The sequence below is a fragment of the Lepisma saccharinum genome, chromosome 28 (assembly GCF_977018435.1).
Source record: "Lepisma saccharinum chromosome 28, izLepSacc3.1, whole genome shotgun sequence".
NCBI classification, from domain to species: domain Eukaryota; kingdom Metazoa; phylum Arthropoda; class Insecta; order Zygentoma; family Lepismatidae; genus Lepisma; species Lepisma saccharinum.
In genome coordinates, this window is record NC_139256.1 from 34726798 (window position 1) to 34731787 (window position 4990).

The 4990-nt window shown below is 38.4% G+C and overlaps 1 non-coding gene across 1 annotated transcript; it reads right to left on the bottom strand.

Moving 5' to 3' along the window:
- Positions 1-1336: 1336 nt before the first annotated feature.
- On the bottom strand, positions 1337-1418 carry TRNAS-CGA (transfer RNA serine (anticodon CGA)). The gene has a single exon. It is a non-coding gene; the product is annotated as a tRNA-Ser (tRNA).
- Positions 1419-4990: the final 3572 nt, after the last annotated feature.

Genomic DNA, 4990 nt, shown 5'->3' on the forward strand with positions numbered 1-4990 from the left:
GATCAGCACCACGCTGCGGCCGCCCTTACCACCCACCCTCAGGTACTATTTGGTTTGAGGCTAGGTGGGCTCTAGAGCCGCTTTATGCAGGGACAAAGCCGGAAAAATTCAGGGTTTCCCGCGCTGCAGTGAGGCTAGAATTTCACGAGAAATGCAGTGGTGAAGGTTTTTTCAACCTATCATTAATCAGGAAAAAGTTATGACTGCATGATTGTAACAATTGTATCATTTTTCAGGTGTGAGAAAACAGTGTCATATGTATCTCACATCACCGCCATCCCATTTAAAATTTTAGTTGAATTCAATATGGCGGCCACAAATGTGTTTCCCCTTAAGCCTAACCTGATTCTATCATGACCATTTGTACCCAGCCTAACTCATTTATTTTTGATAGAGGGTGTTAAGGGACTTTGCATCACCTTCTAGGCCCCTTATATGTGACTTTGTCAACATGAGATCAAGAATTACACACACACGCACGCACACACACGCAAATATATATAGAGGGGCCCATTGATAATATTTTGAGGGGAGGCCCAAGATTAGTAGATCCGGGACTGTGCAAGAGTCTGCCCTTTGAAGGAAATAAGAGTCCGTGGTGGACTAAGGGACCCATGTTTTAATGTTTTAACAAGTACAAAAAAAATGTATTAAATTTTTTTACACAATTCATCAAAGTGTAGACAATATGTAACCATTATTATTTAATTAATGTTATTTTTCTTGTTTGATTCTCGTTAGATTCCTTTGTGCGTAAAAATCTTACATATACTGGAAAGTAGAGGGAATCATTATGAAGCATGATATATATATATAAAGAGCAGCTCCCTCTGGAGTTCTAATCAGTTCTGCAGACCCAAAGCTGTTCGTACATATTAATCGTCTATTAACATTATCGACCTGAAAATATCAAGTAGATACAGTCCCTATTAGCCTATTTATGTTAAACTTTATATTATTTGGTAATCTGTAAAGGTCATAATCAAAATATTGCTATTTGATGTCGCTCGATGTTTTTTTTTGTTCGTTGCAGTTTCAAGATATCATCCCTTTTCAGTTACTTATCTCTTTTGGGGGAGGGGGCAAGTGCTTCAGTGTACCCTGCTATATCTGCCAATGCGACACAATATATTAAAAAATTGCCCCTTCTAGGATTGACTTCGACCCCCCTACAAAGAATTCCTGGCTACGGGCCTGATTGTATGTATTGAAAACTACGGAAAAGAAATAGCCGGATTACGTCATCAGAATTTCAACCAATGGTCTTCGATCAAGCAACATTTTGCAATGTTTCTGTTGCATCCATAGCATTGTTTAACGAAGTAAAAAAAATTAACGCTGTGGACAGGATTCGAACCTGTGCGGGCATAGCCCATTGGATTTCGAGTCCAACTCCTTAACCACTCGGACACCACAGCAGCGAGGCTTGGAGCACCCTGTTTGAGGCTATACATTTCTGAGCATCCATTGTCGGTGTTAATGTCTAAAAAAATACAATTAAATTCTGTTTAGTGACAGTAAATGACATCGTTAACGATAGCTATGCATTACCTTACGTTTCTAGCAATAGTTGAATGCAATTAAAAGAGACAATACTTTCGTTACAATAAAATACATTGACCTTGTGTCTTCTTTACAATCTGTCAAATGATCAACACCGGCTTAACAATCTGTGAGCTGAACATTACACGTTAATCGTTAATTACCTTAGGTGCCGCTAGCGGGGCTAGCTACAAATCAAACCAATGAGAGGGGTAATCATAGGCAATTAGGCATAGATATCTATATTTCTCTGGAGGAAGGGCAAAGTTAATACTCGTGTAAACAACGATGAACAAAATACAAAACACTCTCGAGTTTACTGAAATTGTTATTGTTTCCATTTTTCAGTGAAATTTTCGTCTTCATTATGATTATTATTATTGTTAATAATAATATACATATTGTTATTATTATTCAATATTTCTTTTTTAAAAGTTTAACGTTACTCTTCTAACTTTTACAAGATTAATTATGATATCGTACATTTGAAACATAATGAAGAAGTTCAAAGTGAAAAATGATTTTGTTAAAGCAGGAACTAAGTTTCAGTGGCGCAGGAACGGGGGGGGGGTACAGGGGTACATTGTACGCCCTCAAATTTTTGAAAGGGGGTACTGTACCCCCCTAAATCCGTAAATCGAGTTGTACCCCCTGTACCCCCTCCCCCCACCTTTGGTAATTTGACAGCAGACGCAAGGTGCTACTGTTAAAAGAACATACTTTCAATTCGCCCAATAAAAAAAGTGTATTTTGTTTATAACTTACAAGTGTTATCTTCCTTACCACAGAAATTCAAACCATTGTAAACTTATTCTACTACATTGTGCTTGCTACTAGTTAGTTCATTGACCTATGTTCTTGGAAACCTCTTTAAGGAGATGAAAATTGTTTAAAATGTGTGTGGAACGATTGAATCAGATTTGCCATCAAAAATCACGCTGCAGACGAATGCTCCTTTGGGTAAGGGGGGTACACTATTCTAATGAAGTGGTCGCGTTGATTCGAAGATAAGATACAAATCTTCATGAGAAGAGTATATGACTGATCCCATTATCTTTTGAATGTTTAAAATGGAATTTCCCGAAACGAAATACTTACACGAACGAGACGAGACACGACAGACCAACTGGGAGGGGGGGGGGTTACAATGTATTCCTGTACCTCACACACATACTTATAATAACTTTGTAAGAGGGTGTTCGGAAAACTATACTTAAATCTACATATTAAGACTTTTTTTGAAAATAGAGTCTCGAATAGCCTATCTGCATCTATAATAAGTTTTAATAACTTCAGAGTGGAAACCGAAACAAAAATAAGCACAAACAAGGATGAGAAGGACCTCACCACACAGGAGACGAGATGAAGCTGTGACAATTCTCGACTCATCGCATCGCGATATCATTCCTAGGTGAAATGAAACTTTTCCTAGACATTTAAACAAGGGGCAATTTGCGATTTCTTTTTATTTTTACCTATGTATTAGGTATACTTATAATTGGACATAAATTGCTTAAAATCTAATTCTGATATCGAATGCAACACAAGCCAGATGAATGCAGGAGATAAATGCATTTCAGGTACCATTCGTAGATTTTGGATTGGATTCACAAGGTCTTTGAATGAGATGGGAATGTGTGATTGATTTATTTGGTTCATTTACTTCGCATTTTTGCAACTTTTGGCTCTTCGCGAAGATGAGAATGAGTGATGATATTGATGGACACTCGAACCTGGGACCTCTGGCGTCATAGCGTGCTATGCTAACCCCTCCGCCACAGAGGCCGCCGAGGTGGGAATGTGTTTTGGATTCTCTTTGTAGATGCGAAAATCTTTAACTGTGACGCGCACATGCTTTTGCTTATATTATAGTTTACCTTTTCACATAAACGAGAAATTCACATGCCACTCTAAAACACACGCATGTATCGGCATCTAATACCACTATATACGAAAAAAAATACCTTGGTCGGGTCTTCACATTGTCCACCCAAGATTGAGATGGAAAATAACTTTTGAGCGTATGGCTCTCCTTGCTTCCTTTGAGATCTGAAGAATTTCGTTTTTGTTTTGTAATGATAGTAGTTTCAGTGCTTGAAGAGTGCCATTAGGTACAGCTAATTACATAACAAATAAATGCTTTGTCAAATGTTTCACAAATATTTCAAAGTTAGACATCCTACTTGTTGATCGGGAACCATCTCAACTTACAAGGGAGGTTATCTAAGTGCCCCCTCCGATTTCCATGAAACGTGGCAGATGTATAGAGGGGCCCAAAGGAAGAAATAGGTTTTTTTGTTTCGGCTAAAAAACTGTTTTAGGGGGCAAATCCCCCCCCCCAAATGTCAAGATGAGTACAGATTGAAGTGGGGATCTGACCCCTGTGTCCCCCTCTTGTATCCTTGGCTATGGATATCACCTATATGATATCTAGGTGATGCTTGATAGGGTTATGGTTCCCGTGTGCGGCTATTTTGAGGCTCCGTTACCCTGCTTTAATCCGTCTATTGTTATGCCCATGCCTATCCGGGAACAACGGTGTCTATGAATTCGCCATCTCTCTACAACTGTATTGCGTTTGGTACCGACAATCATACAGTTCTGTGCTGTGTGTGTTCCAATTATAATTATATGAGCGTGTTGTTCCTATCCCAGATTTACGTGGTTTCGGAGTCAGAACCCCACTTCAATCTGTCCTCATCGTGACATTTAAGGGGGGTTTTACCCCCTAAAACAGTTTTTTAGCCAAAACAAAAAAAATACGTATTTCTTCCTTTTTGCCATTCTATACACCTGCCAAGTTTCATGAAAATCGGAGGGGTACACTTAGATAACCTCCCTTGTTAGTTTTATTTTTATTTTTTAATACCACGGCCTATAGATGTCTGAGAAAATACCAAATACATTGCTTCTAAAAGTCATTGGATATGGTACACATCTGCCATAAATTGTTTAAAGATATTTTTATGCGTAGCTATGGGACTTTAAAATTAGAATGAACTGAACTGAAGTGGAACTCTATAAGTATGATATATTCAATAATGTGGTTTCTATATCCAGTGGGTGGGAGATGATTATTCCTGGTTGGGGTGACTCAAGATCCTCCTCACCCCCTTTAATCTCCGTCGTCGTCTTGTAATCAAGGAGTCCCGGGTTCGATACCCTGTGGAGGAACATAGTGGTTCGGATCCCACTTTAAACTGTAGGTCCAGTCCCGATTAGCCTTACTGTGCCTAAAGTTGACTTAAAACGCCAACTCAATCAATCAATCAATCAAACCCTTTAATCTCAACCTGCATTAAAATGAATAGATGTATCTTTGTTCGCAATTTTTACAATTCGAACTCCTGATTTTCCGTTCTGTTAAATCCAAATAAACCCTGAACGAGGTCGAGAGCTTTATATATTTCTGAATTGTTAACTGGTTTAAAATATGTTAAAAAAATTC